Raw genomic sequence first — 14,988 nt, forward strand, 5'->3', positions numbered from 1 at the left:
AGAAAACCTAATGAATAACACTTCTTTCTCATTACACCTAGGTTTCTGGAAATTGTGCTAAGAAAAATGTTCTGAGGCCTAACTACAATGACATTGTTTCCATCATGCCATATGTTTTGAGAAAATGGAGTTTTTAGCAAAGATGCTTATGACCTTTTATCTTATTCATCTAAACAGAGTTGAACATGCTTCTTTAAAAGCATCAAAAAGTTGGAATGAAAATAAGTTCTTGTTTGACTTACTTGTAAGAAGATACTAAAGCCAAGACTTGGAGTTCGCTTGAATTCTTAAGTAGATGGCCACATGTTAATGGATGTTGGGCCAAGGTGGTTTTATTTTGGGAAATTTCTAATCTTTTATGACTTGTTATGGTTCTGAAACTTCTGAAATACTGTTTTTGTCACCTTAGCAAGAAATCAACAATTGAGATAGAACTTTATTTATTTATTAAAAACAATTTCTTTAAATGTTCATTTATTTTTGAGAGAGAGAGAGAGAGAGTGAGCAGGGGAGGGGCAGAGAAAGAGGGATACAGAATCTGAAGTAGGCTCCAGGCTCCGAGCTGTCACCACAGAGCCTGATGCAGGGCTTGAACCCACGAACCGTGAGATCATGACCTGAGCCGAAGTCAGGTGCTCAACCGACTGAGCCACCCAGGTGCCCCTAAAGATAGAACTTTAAATTGTAAGATACACATTTGCTTCCTCCAGTAATTGAAATTTACTTATTGATTTATCAGGACATTGTGCATATACATCATGTAAGTCTTTACTAGGATTTTTTATCATAATCCCAGCTAATGCAGAGCCTGGCACATGGTAATAGTGCATGTGGGAGGGAGAAACTTTTTTTTTTAATTTTTAATGTTTATTCATTTTTGAGAGACAGAGAGTGAGGAGGAGAGGGGCAGAGAGAGAGAGGAAGACACAGAATCAGAAGCAGGCTCCAGGCTCTGAGCTGTCAGCACAGAGCCTGATGCGGGGCTCGAACTCACAAGCCGTGAGATCATGACCTGAACTGAAGTCAGATACTTAACTAACTGAGCCACCCAGGTGCCTCAAGAAGCTTCTTAATCTAGACCTGGAAGTTTAGGAAGTGAAAACAGTATTTTACAGTCTGTAATGATAGGTGGAAGGAAGTATTTGAGGAGCTTCTGGAAATGGGGAGTGATTCCTCAGAGACTAGGCAGGAGGGAGGGCATTAAAAGGAGCAATTTGTGGGTCAGGATTGGAGTTGATAGCTTCCGCGTGACTCTTAGCTCATGAGTTTTCTTCTGACCCATCCCACTACCCAAGTTTCCTCTAGTCTGATGTATGTGCTCCTCCCCTTTGCTTATCTGTCATACCTGTATGTTCTCTGTGACAACACTCAGCCTACTGTCCTCTGGATGAAAGTCCTGGCAGAGCAAAAATAACCTCTTGGAGTAGTGATGTCTCTCTTCCAGAGCACTCCACGACACCACTTCTCAGCTACCACTGCTCAGTGGCTAAAGTGATTGATTTTGAGGTGGGTAGATATGTTAAATACATCTAAGAATAGATTAGTCATTAGGCACCTGAGATGTTGAAGACTGTGGCTAGCCATAGGCATTTCATCAGCCACCCTGAATCCATTTCCTTTGGTTGGTGTGGAATATTTTTAAAAAGCAGAGCACATCTCTAAAGAGACGGAAAATGGGCAGATAAAAGCTTAGGGAGCCACACGTGAGAATGCATGTTTTTCAAATTGCAATTTAGTATTTACTTCAGTGACAGGGTTTATTGGTAGGTGGAAGGTTTGATTCTTAAAAAATCTTTGAAAACGTCAGGCATTTTGAGTTCCCTCTCTATTCGTGTATATATTTTACTTGTATATATATTTGTATACTTGTATGTATATTTGTATACTTGTATGTATGTGTGTATATGTGTACACACACATATATATATTTATAATCAGTCTCCATTCCCCGCCCTCCTGACTTCTTGCTCCCAGCAGGGTCAGGAGCGGGCCGAATTGCTGTGTTTAATCTTTAAGAGGGGTTCTCTGCCACAGTGCTGCAGCTCCCTCTGTCCCCTCACCTCTCACACAAAGTCTTGGGCTGGTCCTTCTTCTGGAGAAGTGTGTGTGGTGGTGATGAGGGTGGGAAAGAAGTGCTCTGGCATTGAGATACTTTCTCTAGGGGGGGAAGGAAGGAATTTTTCTTGGATCACTATTGCCTCTATAGTTTGTTAGCTTGATCATCTGCATTTCTTCATATATAGTTTACTTGTGCTGAAATTTTAATTTGGAATACTTTGCTGTTTTGTACTGTATCTATCAAGGCTTCCAGACAAGATGCATTTTATTTCCCATGTTCTTGTGCTTGTGTGAATTTCCCAGCTGACCCTCACAGTGGTGAGCCAGGGGCAGTCTCAGCAGAAGGATGCTGAATTGGGGACAGCGGGTGTCAAATAACAGTCTTCCCCTCATACTATCACCTTCTAGACCAGGTTACACTAAGGAATTTCACCCCATCATAATGAAGAGTTTTTAGAGAAAAAATATTGTGAAAAACATCATGCTATTTGAACACATAGTGCTTCAAGTATATCCATGTGGCCGTTTTAATCAAACATAGTCAGGGATACTAGGCATGTGTCACATAGAATATGAGAGACACAGCTAATCAGATCTGACCCATTTCTGTGGTACTTATCATGTGACCATCTGCCAGGTCCAGACCGCTTTACAAGATGATTCTGATGAAATTGTTAATAAAAATGGCAGACATGTATTGTGTTCACCATATTACACATGATGCTAAAGGATCTACGTGTCTGTGTCAGGTGGTTGTCCAATACTTTATGCAAGAGGAACTATTATTATCCTCATTTTACAGATAGGGAAACTGAGGTATAGTACAGTTAAGGAGTGTGTCCGTGGTGAAGCATCTAGTAAGCAGCCAAGCTAGTCATTGAACCTTAACTCCCAGACATGCCCCATATGATACTGTGTCTCCAGGCACAGCTAGGCGGTGGCCTCCTTTATCCCACCTGCCTTCATGCTGTGTTCACCTTAACCTATGAACTGAGATAATGTGGTCTTGTTTATATCAAACAACCTAGAAACTCTCTTGCCCATGAAGCCCCCATGCTTACAAGTGGCAGCATTTCCTCTGAAAGGAAGGTGAAACGTTTGCCAAAGTGAATGTGTATAAACTTGTAAAATAAGTTCATTAAGTGAAAGGCTCTGTCTTTTTTTTCCTCTTCAATTTTCAATATTTAAAGCTTATTAGAGTTTTTACAAAAGACTTAATCATGTATTTTTTTTTAAATGAATAATATGTTTTTAACCTAATAAAAAGTTAACGAAGCAGCCTCACAATACTTTGTTTGGAAGGAAATAGAGTTTAAATAGTGACCTATTTTTCCAGCCAAGAGTTGATGTAAACCAAGCTGTCATGTTAACCATTTCCATTAGAATAGAATCATGTTAATTACAAATTCATTTTGGCTTAAAAGTATAGTTGTCAGGGGCACCTGGGTGGCTCAGTCAGTTAAGCATCCAGCTCTTGATTTCAGCGCTGGTCCTGACCTCACAGTTGAGACTGAGTGACACGTAGGGGGATGGAGCCTCATGTCAGGCTCTGCGCTAAGGAAGGAAAGCGCTCGTGAGTCAGGTGTACAGGATATAGTGAAGAGGCAGCCTTTTCCTCATGGCTCTTTGTCATAGATGAATTGACCATACAAACAAGGGTTTATTTCTGGGCTCTCTGTTCTGTTCTGTTGATCCATGTGTCTTATTTCTGTGCCAACACCAACACTGCCGTTTTGTAGTGTATCTTGAAATTGGGGATTGTGATACCTCCAGCTGAGTTCTTTCTCAAGATTGCCTTAGCTATTCAGGGTCTTTTGTGGTTCCATACCAATTTTAATATTATTTTTTTCTAGTTCTATGAATAATGTTGTTGATATTTTATAGATCTTGCATGCCTTATTTTAAAAATTGTTTTCAAATTCTTAAATGTATTTTTTGTTTCCTTTCGGTTTACTAATTCTTTGAAACTCAGTGTGACATTTGCTTTACGGTCAAATTACACGGTCAGTTTTTAGAAATACTCCATATGTATTTGAAGATCATGTTTTGCCAAGTTGGTGGACACAAAGATCTTTACAAGTCCATTAAAATCAAACTTAAGTACACAACTGAGTACTAACCAGGAAATGACTCTTGGCTGGGGAAAGAACCACCTGAGAGGATTAGAGGTGACAGTGTGTGGGGCTTCCATGCGACTGTGAGTAGTGCCTATTCCCACTAGCCAGACTGGAAAAACCTCATGATTCATGCAGGATTAGGCAGAGGACACGGAAAGACCTTCCATCATACCGGGGAACAATTAGCCCTAGCTTGAGCACTGCTTCAAGCCCACATAACAAATCTTAAAAGAAAATCTGATAGGGGCAAACTGTGTCCTGGAAAAAAAGATTGAGAATAATTTTGGGAAAACAAAAATATCAAAGAAGGTATAACTCACAATATCTACCAGCAACAACAGAAAGCTCTCCAGAAAACACTCAGATATTTGGAAACTAAATAACATGCTTGTAAATATGGGTCAAAGAAGAAATCAAAAAGGAAATTAGAAGTTGCTTTGAGCTGAGTGAAAATGCAAACACAGCATGTCAGAATTCATGGGGTGACATTAAAGCAGTATTTAGGGGGAAATTATAGCACTAAATGCCTCTTTGAGATAAGAAGATAGCTCTTAAATCAGTGACCTCAGCTTCCACCTTAAGAACCTAGAAAAACAAGAGCAAATTATATATTAAGTAAGAAGAAGAAAAGAAATACTAAAGATCAGAGTGGAAATAAATGATCTAGAAAACAGAAAAACAAGAGAGAAAATCAATTACACCCAAACCTGTTTTTTTGAGATTAAAAAAAAAATTGATAAATCTCTAGTTATGCTGATCAGAGATGGCATAAATTACCGGTATCAAGAATGAGAAAGGTAACATCGGTAGAGAGTTTACAGATATTAGTAGAAATATAATAACTTTATGCCAATAAATTTGCAGTTTAGATGAAATATTCTCATTCTTTGAAAGACACAAACTAACAAAACTCAAGAAGAAATAGTTACCCTGAATAACTTTATGTCAACTTAAATAATTGAATTTGTAGTTAAAAATCTCCCTATAAAGAAAATTACAGGCCCAGACAGCTTCATTGGTGTTTTCCACTAAATATTTAAGAAAGAATACCAATTCAAAACAAATTTTTCAGAAAATTGCAGAGGAGTGAATATTTTCCTATTCATTTTATGAGTCCAGGTTATTCTAATTCTAAAAGTCACACGTTATATAAAAAGAAAACTATAGACCACAATCTCTCATGAAAATAGATGCAAAAATCCTAAACAAAATTTTAGTAATTTTAAATCTAACAGTGTATAAAAAATATAATACATCATAACCAAATGAGGTTTATCCCAGGAATGCAAGGTTGGCTTCAACATTAAAAAAATCGGTCAGTGTAATTCACCATATTAATAAACTAAAAAGAAAGAGCATATGATTGTCAAAATATATGAAGAAAAAGCATTTGGCAAAATCCAACACCCATTCATGACAAACTCTCAACAAATTAAAAATAGGGGGTGTCTGAATGGCTCAATCAGTTGAGCATCCAACCCTTGATTTCCACTCAAATCATGATCCTGGGGTCATGGGACTGAGCCCTGTGTCAGGCTTTGCCCTGAGCACTGAACATGGAGCCTGCTTAGGATTCTCTCTCTCTTTCCCTCTGCCCTTCTCTGCTACTCTCACTCTCTCTGTCTCTAAAATTAAAAATTAAAAATAAAAAAAGAGGATTTTCTCAATCTACAAAAACCCTATAGCAAACATCATATTTAATAGTGTAAGCTGAATACTTTCCTCCTATGATTGGGAGCAAGACATAAAGATGTCTGCCCTTATGATTTCTAATAAAATTGTATTGGAGATTCAATTGGCGATTCAATAAAGTTAAGAAAAAAGTAATAAAAGGCATTCTGATTAGAAAGGAACAAGTAATGCTGTTTTTATTCACAGAAAATATGATTGTCTATGTAGAATATCCAATGGATCCACAAATAAGCTACCAGAACTGAATGAGTTTAGCAAAGTTAAAAGATACCAGATCGACACATAAATATGTGATTTATTTCTGTATAATAGCAACAAGCAATCAGAAATTGAAATGTAAAGGATACTATTTAAAACAGTGCAATGGGGTGCCTGGGTGGCTCAGTCAGTTGAGCATCCGACTGTTGATTTTGGCTCAGATCATGATCTTGTGGTTCCTGAGATTGAGCCCCACATCAAATTCTGTGCTGTCAGTGCAAAGCCTGCTTGAGATTTTCTCTTTCTCTCTCTCTGCCCCTCCCCACTCAAAATCAATAAATAAACATTTAAAACTTAAAAAAAATTAAAACTGTGCAATGGACTTAATGTTTGTGTTCCCCCCAAAATTCACATGTTGAAACCCTAATCCCAATGTGATGATATTTGTAGGTGGGGGTCTTGGGAGATAATTAGGTCATGAGGGTGGAGGAATGAGATCAGCGCCCTTCTAAGAAGAGGACAGAGTACTAGATAGCTTTTTTCCCCACCATGTGAGGACACATCAAGAAGGTGAAGATAAGCCAGAAAAAGGCCAGTCACCAAGAGCTAAATTCTGACGTAAGCCTGGAGAGCTGATACACCTCAGAGACAGGGCAGTAAAAGTGTATTGTTGGCCTTGGAGCTGAACCTGGGGGTAAACTGCTGTTGGTGGTCTTTATTAATAGGAATTGGAAAAAAAGAGCGTATCTGCATCCCAGTGACCAGAAAGTGTGTTAACTTACTGAAGCAGTAAAACCATACCTGGTACAGTAGCTACAACTGGAGTCGCTGCCTGGTTAAGCTTATGATAATCCGCCATCATTCTCCAATAGCCTTCTGTCTTCTGCACAGGCCACGTAGGTGAGTTGAATGGGTGTGGGATAGAAACCACCACTTCTGCATCCTTCACGTCCTTGAGGGTATTACTGGCCTCTACAATCTCTCCAGAAAGGCAGTATTGCGTTTGGCGTACTATTTTCCTAGGCAGAGAGAGCTGTATTGGCCTCCATTTGGTCTTTTCCACCCTAATAACCCTCACTCCACAGAACAGGGAACGAGTGCGGGGATTCTGCCAGTTAATAAGTGTATCTATTACAATCATGCATTCTGGAACCGGTGAAAGAACCGCAGGATGGGTTTAGAGACTCACAAGGCCCACTATGAGATAAGCCTCCTTTGATTTTTCTCCATAAGCCCCTTCTATGATGGTAGGCCATAGTGATGTTTTGAGTCTCAGAATTAGTGTCGATTCAGAGCCAGTGTCCACTACTCCCCATAAAACAGTTACCTCGGTAAAAGGCCCGAGATCCCTTTAGGGAAGGCTAGGAGAAAAATGAACAGTATAAGTTTTTGGCAGTGCAGATCAAGGATCAATTCCAACAGATCAATTCCTTATACAGATCAAGGAAGAATTTAGTAGACTTCTTGTCTATTTCACTTCTAGAAATACTACGATCAAATAGCCAGTGCCATAGTGATGTACAGGTCAGACTATCCTGATTGCTGCTTTTACTCTGCTGTCTCTTACAGTTGCCACGCCCACCTTGCGCCTGGAGGCTGAATGCTGCCACTTGGCCCTGCCAGCCCGGGGTTCCAATTACTTCCATTGCATCTAGGTTTCCCAAGTCAGTGACCTAGTCCCTACTAAGGTCTGGCCTACAGAAAAGAGTGAGTGATCACAGAGCTTTTCAAGGATGCTGGGGCTCTCCTCACAAATTTCGTTTCCACAGTTGTGATAAAAAGTATGCTTTCTAGGCTCTCTGATGTGGGAGAGTAGGCCTTAAATGACAAATTCACTCTAACGTTCCACTCTCCCCACACCTCTGAATCCCTTCCTTTACATTAAGCCAAGGCAGATCTGTCATTTCTAAATCACTCACTGTGGGCCACCTCTCGGTCTATGTTTTAGTCAACCGATGAAACTGTTAGAGCTCTTCTTAACTCCCTGAGCTGCAACATTAATTGCAGAATCTAATTAATCTAATTAATTGCAGAATCTTAGTCAGCCTGTATCAATGAATTTGGCTCAATTTCCACTGTTACCCCACACCCTCAACATCTGTTCCTACATAGGTCCCTCATTTAGAAATCTGTGTAAAGTCGAAAACTCAAATACTTCTGGAGTAGAGCAGACCTCCTCATGGGTCACACTTTTTACCTCACCTCTAGGGACCTGCTGTGACTTCAGTTCAGTTAGAGGTCTAGAAACAAAAAGGAGTGGTAGGGGTGGGTTCTGAGGAGAATCAGGATTGTCTTTTATAGCACCTCCGTCAAGGGAGACCATTTCAGTTTCCGAGGGCAACGCAGGGTTAATTCCCTCAGACTGGGTTAATTCCCTGAAAGAAGACTTTTCGGAATTTAGGGACTCAACGTTTCCAGCTTTATCAAGGTCGACTCACACATCGCCGTTCCAACTTACAGGATCCCATCCAATACCGTCACTAAACAGTAGGCACTTTATGAGGCTGGGAGTTGGGCTTGCGTTGTAATTCAGCTAGTCACAGGATAAGATCCTACACTAGATTTTCAGCAATCTTGACCCTGTGGCTACAGAAGATACAGTTCTCTCTAGGGCACACATAGAAGATCTTGGGTAATGTATGCAGCACTTGAGCTAGGAATTCTAATCCCTGAGCTCATCCTTTTATTTCACGACTTTGTCCGGTGACATTAGGAGCAACAAGGTAATCTCATTAAACTTGTTAGTTTTCCAAAGATGTTGAAAAGTTTCATACACATGGTGACCCAGCTCCTAGCTTCTTATACTAGTTGATTAGAAGTGTCCAGTGGAGATATTTAGTGTGTTGCTATTACCAGATCAATCCATGGACTATCAGTGCCCTCTCTACTACTAGAAATAGAGTAATTAGCATCTTTAAATCTAATCAGATTAGAGGGTCCATTCCAGAAACCCCAGAAACAATTCAGAAAACTCATTCTTAAAATTCTATTCCTGGAGAACCATTCTTAGTATCAAAGTCTGTATTAGCTGGGTTCTCTGGAGAAACAGAATCTAAAAGGGTTTCTCTCTCTCTCTGTGTGTGTGTGTGTGTGTGTGTGTGTGTGTGTGTGTGTACGTGTGCCTGCGGGGGTGGGAGGGAAGAGGGAGAGAGAGAGATTTATTATAAATAATTGGATTGTGGAGACTGAGATGCCTCAAGTTCTACAGTTGGCAAACTGGAGACCTGGGGAAGCTGATGGTGATGTTTCAGTTCCAGTCTGAAGGCCTGCGAACCAGGATAGCTAAGAGTGTAAGTTCCAGTCTGAGTCTGAGTCTGAAGGCAGGAGAAGACTGATGTCCCTGAGGGAAGACTGGCAGGTAGAGAGCAATTTGTTCTCATTTGGGTCAGCCTTTTTGTTCTATTCAAGCCTTTAGTGATTGGGTGAGAGCGACTCACAAAAGGGACAGCTCTCTGGTTTATCAGTCTACTGATGTAAATGTTAACCTTTTTCAACACCCCCCCCCCCCACACACACATACTCAAAACAATGTTTGACCAAATATCTGGGTACCTTATGGCACAGTCAAGTTGGTACATAAAAACCATCGCAGATGGTAGGGGTTAAAGTTGCCTTCGAACAAGAGATGGAAGCTGCCTGATAAAGTTGGCAAAGCCAGTAGATGAAAAATCCTGTATTCTCAGGACTCTGGAGTACCCATGCTTACCTGCCCTGGAAGCTTCCATGGAGGCTCCTACATGAGGAAACTACATAAATTTATAGCTTGTTTAAACCACTCTTATTTTGGTTTTTGTTACAGCCTTTAAAACCAATATCAAAATTATATTTTGCCTTTCGGGTTCTTGAATATATTTGGCTCTGGAGGAATTCAGAGTGAAGGAAAAATATTAAGTTCTTTTGGAAATGTTGTGGATTTTCTCCCCTATATGTGTGTCAATATCAGGATTGAAGATGTAGATAAAAAAAAAATAATAAAGGGGCGCTTTGGTGGCTCAGTTGGTTAAGTGTCTGACTTCTGCTCAGGTCATGATCTCGCAGATCATGGGTTTGAGACCCTCGTCGGGCTCTGTGCTGACAGCTCAGAGCCTGGAGCCTGCTTCAGATTCTGTGTCTCCCGCTCTCTCTGCCCCTCCTCCGCTCTGTGTCTCTCTGTCCCCAAAATAAATATAAACATTAAAAAAATTTTTTTAATAAAATAAATTCATAACAAAAAGGGCCTTTTTTTTTTTTAATGGCCTTAAGATAGTCTACAAGGGTATTTTGCCAAACATATAACAGGATGTGATGTGGGGGTGAAATTCTATCTGTAATTCCTAGTTCTTTCTTTCTTAAACTGGTGAAAAGGCAGCTAGGGGGACACCATGTTGCGGTCCTTGAGCAAACTCTAGCTTTGACTTGGAGATGAAATATTTGTCTGGCTAATCTTACCTAGCAGTGTTGAGGTTTACATGAGGGCTTGCTTTTTATTAGGCATGTACTGATCTGACTTGTTTGAGTTTTATTGGCACTTACAACCATGAGAAGATCACTGATTCATAACAGCAGAATTTTAGGTGATTCATTCAATTCATTAATCAAAATGATTATTTCAGCAATGATTTACATTTGAGAATCAGTAACTAACTTATCTTTTCTGATTTAAAGGTACTTGAATTATTTGGTATCAAAAGACTGAAATATTTGTATTTGTTGAAGTATAATTTATATAAAATAGAATGCACATATCGTGGGTGTTTCAATGCCCTGTAACCTCTGTCTACGTCATGGAGATATTTCAGAAGTAATCACATCAGGCTTTTATGAATGGGTATTGATGGTGAAGGAGAAAATAACTCAAAGATTTCTTCCAGATTTCTTGTTTAATCAACTGGCCATATGTAAATACTATTTCCTGAGATTGTGAGTACTCAGAAGATTATATGTTAATATGAATGTGAGTGTGAGTGTGCCCATGCGTGTGTTTGGTGGAGAGAAGCATAGATGGAAATGTTGGTGTCAATTTTTGACATACAAATTTTTTCAGTGCTTCCAGAACAAGTGGTGATGCTTATTAGACACTTGTCTGGAGCTCAAGAGACAAAGAACTCAACTAGAGATATAAATTTGCTCATAATCAGCAAATAAATGGTTATTGAATGATGGTAGTGGGTAAAGTTGCCTACAAAGAAGTATATAGCTCTTGGAGGTAACTAATAGATTGTTTCCTAATATGGCTTCCATGGTGGACTAGTTCTGTTAGATACTTTGATAAAATTACTTTGTGATCAAATAAGTTTAGAAAATGCAACCAAGAGTACCCCTCTCTTGAAAATGTACAAGATATGTTATTGGATTAAAGACCAGGGAGTCCACTGTATCAAAATATGTTTCACATTTCATAATGCTGTGTTTCCCAAACGCCCCCCACTGTCATACTAAGGAAGAAGGAAACCAAATCCTACCAGTCTTCTGCCTTGTGGTTTTAACTTGTGGATGACCCACACCCAAGCAACTTGGCCCTGGGCAAGTGGAATTCGGATTCACTTTCCAATAACAGTAGGATAGACAGGTCTTTGCGCTTAGAGTTGCAATGCAATCAAGTATTTTTATTTGTTTCTGTTTGCCAAATGTTTAACATCATATTTAAAGCAAATTATAGGTTCTATGTCCTACATATATACTCATTTTATTTTTTTAACTCAATTTAAAATTTGATATTGGTGTTAATGTTTAAATACTAAGATAACCATAACTTTGCTTTATTGTAGTACTATAGCAGAAGATGTTAAATCACTTAAAGATGTTTTTGAATATAATTAATATCCTTCTTTCTTTGTTTCTTACCTACTATGTTTATGGCTTTGAATAGGCTGTAGTAGTGGGGTGGTTGCTTAATCTTTCCAATGGGGCAAGGAACCCAGGCTGTAAGGATATATAGTGCCTATTCAATTAAACAGGATTATTTTATAGTTTAACAAGGAAAAAGGCATCTGGGTATGATATTCTAAAGTAAATTGACTGGAATACTCTTATGCACTTCGTAGGTTCATCCAGTGCCTCTTTGCTGCTAACCTTCAGAGGTCATCAAGCTGTCTCAGCCATATTCCACTCTACCTGGATATCCATAGGCACCTCAAGCCTGAGGTACCCCAGACAGAGCTTGTTATCTTATTCTCACCGAAAGGAGATGTGGGAAAGCTTTGATTGTTTCTGTTATAGTTACTTTTCCTCTTGGTTTTCTATTTTGCTTCAAGACATTCATTGATTGATTTTGCGCAGCTCAGAAATTCAGTCAAGTATCCTCCCCTCTCTTTTTCAAATCCAGTCAGTCACCAATTCAGTTGGTCTGAAATGCTTTTGCACCTCTGGACTCCACCCTGCCCTTGGATGATAGATTGTCTTGAGTCAGATCATCATCTCTCATCTGGGTTGTTGCAACAGCCCTTATCTGGTTTCTCTGCCTCTACTCTCTCAGGATTTCAGTCCCTCTCCTGTCTCCACCCTTCTGCTAGAGTTATCTGTCTAAAACACAGATCTGATCAAGTACTTCTGCTTTTACAATCTTTAATGACCATCTACAGGGAGACAATCTTTGGATTAGAAATCCTAATCTGATTTCAGGTACTTTCTTAATCTCATCTCCCACTTCTTTCTCCACTTCTACTTACACAACTTCTCCCAGACACAATATGGGTTTGTTATTCTCTGTCCCTATGGTGTGCTTCCATTCTCTGTGTCCTTGCCTTTTCATCACTCTCCGTTGCCTTCTTTCTCCTTAAATTCTGACTTCTACAGGTAGAAGGAATTTCCCACTCTTCTTATACCTCTGTCACAGCACTAAATGTGTTATGAAAACTAAGTGTATATGTGTAACCCTATCCCACGATAGATGGTGAGCTTCTCAAGCAAGGGTTGGCAAATTTTTCTGTAGAAGACTGCAGGCCACAGTTGTCTCTGTGTTAACTACTCAATTCAGCCATCTTAGTGTGAAAGCATTCACAGATAAATTATAGAGGAAACGAGTGTGGCTGAATTTCTATAAAACTTTACTTACAAACAGAAATTTGAATTTCATGTAATTTTTACACATCACAAATATTTTTCTTCTTTTGCCACCCCCCCCCCCCCCGCCACGCCACCAACCATTAAAAAAATCTGACAACTATTCTTAGTTCTTGGCCCACACAAACACAAGATTGGACTGCGGACTGTAGTTTGCTAAGCGTGTTCGAAATGGTAGGGCTATTTCATATTTATTTTCATACACTGCTGGTAGGTAACAAAATACCTGCACTGAACGAATGTTTGCTAAAATGAATCATATAGAGACAAATGGTTTTCATTTTATGTTCTATTCTATTACAAACTGTGGTGGTGTGACAGAGTAAAATTTTTTTAATTAACTGAAGATGAAGTAGAAAACCATTTTTAAATTTCAACCTTTGTTTGAAAATCTTTCTGAGGTATGTTTTTCCAATTTTCTGCCCTAGTAAGTACAGTTTAGTGAATACATTTAATGATTATCTTGCAGTGCCCCCAGGTCATGATTACAGATAAGAATCTCTTTGTGCAGCCAACTAAATGTAGATTATAGAAGGTATAGCTGATTGAACCCCAAATGCAGATAGCCTGGGATTTACTTCAGATACTGCTTTCTTGATGCACAGGTTCAAGCTGTGCTATGCACTTCTTTTCTAGTGATCTCTTTTCTCTGTAAAGTGGGGCATAGGAACCCAGCCTCAACCAAACGAAACTAATTACCGAAAGGTTCTCATTCTTTGGGTTCCAGTTCTATTGCTCCCTATATAGGGAAGGAACGCTGAGCATTGGTGTCATTGATTGCTTCTGTCTTTCTTCTTAGCCCCTCACCCAAGGGAGTTAAAAGTGCAATGTTGTTAAAGAGAAAACATTGAAAACAAGCAAGTTTGTAACACTGACCTAAGGAAAAAAAGTCACAGGTATCTACAGCATGGATCCCTCATTTTAATGATCCAGTTGAAGTTTTCTTTTAGAGTGCCAAAATGGAAATTCAGAATACTATAATACTGGAACCACCTAGGAGTCCCTTCAGGTGGTGAAAGCACAGAGGCTCGTGATTTTTTCCACCCAGAGTTTACCTGAGCACTTTTCTCTCTTCTACTCGTTGTAGATTGTCTACCTTGTTTTTCAGCATGGAACAGTGGTAAAGGTACTCATCTGGATCACAAGGACTTGAGTCCCTATTTTTGTTCTATAAATCCTTAAGTATGTGCTAATATTGATCCTTACTTATTTGAGTAAATGCAGTCAATGTGGGATCCTGGAATAGATCCTGGAATAGAAAAAGGACATTGGGAGAAAACTGCAGAAAGTTGAATTACATTTATAATTTAGTTAATGGTTCTGTATCAGTATTATATAATGTTAATTTCCTGGTATAAACATCATATAGCTGTTATATAAATTGTAAACATTCGGGGAAGCTGAGTGAAGGATATTTGGGAACGATATTTTTGGGGCAACATTTCTGTAAATCTTAAATTATTTCAAAACAAAAAGAGAAAGAAGAACAAGACCAAAAGGAAAAAAAGAAATCTTGTTGGACCTTCCTTCAAAATATATGTAGAATCTGGTCACTTCCTATAACCTCTGTTAAAAGCACTTTGACTCAATTCATCACTATCTCTCACTTGGATTATTATAATAACTTCCTAATTGGTCTTTTTGCTTCTATTCTTGGTCCCTCAGAGTCAATTTTCAGTGCAGTAGCCAGAATAATTATAAGCAAAAAATTAAAACTCTACAGTATACTGCCATTAGTCTTAGGGTGAAGCCCCAAGTTCTTACATTGGTGAAGAACAGCCACCATCTGGCCCACAGTCCCCCCGTGGTCCCCCCTTGCACACTTTCCCACTTCTCACTTCCTCCAGCCATGTTGACCTCCTTGCTGTTCCCTGAACACATC

At 39.2% G+C, this 14,988-nt stretch overlaps 1 long non-coding RNA gene across 4 annotated transcripts in view; it reads left to right on the forward strand.

Annotated features, from left to right (window-relative positions):
- Nucleotides 1–619: 619 nt before the first annotated feature.
- LOC113601052 (uncharacterized) overlaps nt 620–14,988 on the forward strand; it is a 40,907-nt gene continuing 26,538 nt past the window's right edge. For 2 of the 4 annotated variants that reach the window (XR_008295946.1, XR_008295944.1), the window contains exons 1-2: nt 667–1,506; nt 6,791–6,965. This is a non-coding gene — a long non-coding RNA (uncharacterized LOC113601052). Of the gene's footprint in view, nt 1,507–6,790; nt 6,966–7,634; nt 7,773–14,988 lie in introns of all 4 variants that reach the window. The other 2 variants (XR_008295945.1, XR_008295947.1) reach the window with 2 other exon arrangements.

Source organism: Acinonyx jubatus, chromosome A1, assembly GCF_027475565.1.
Source record: "Acinonyx jubatus isolate Ajub_Pintada_27869175 chromosome A1, VMU_Ajub_asm_v1.0, whole genome shotgun sequence".
In the NCBI taxonomy this organism is placed as follows: Eukaryota; Metazoa; Chordata; class Mammalia; order Carnivora; family Felidae; genus Acinonyx; species Acinonyx jubatus.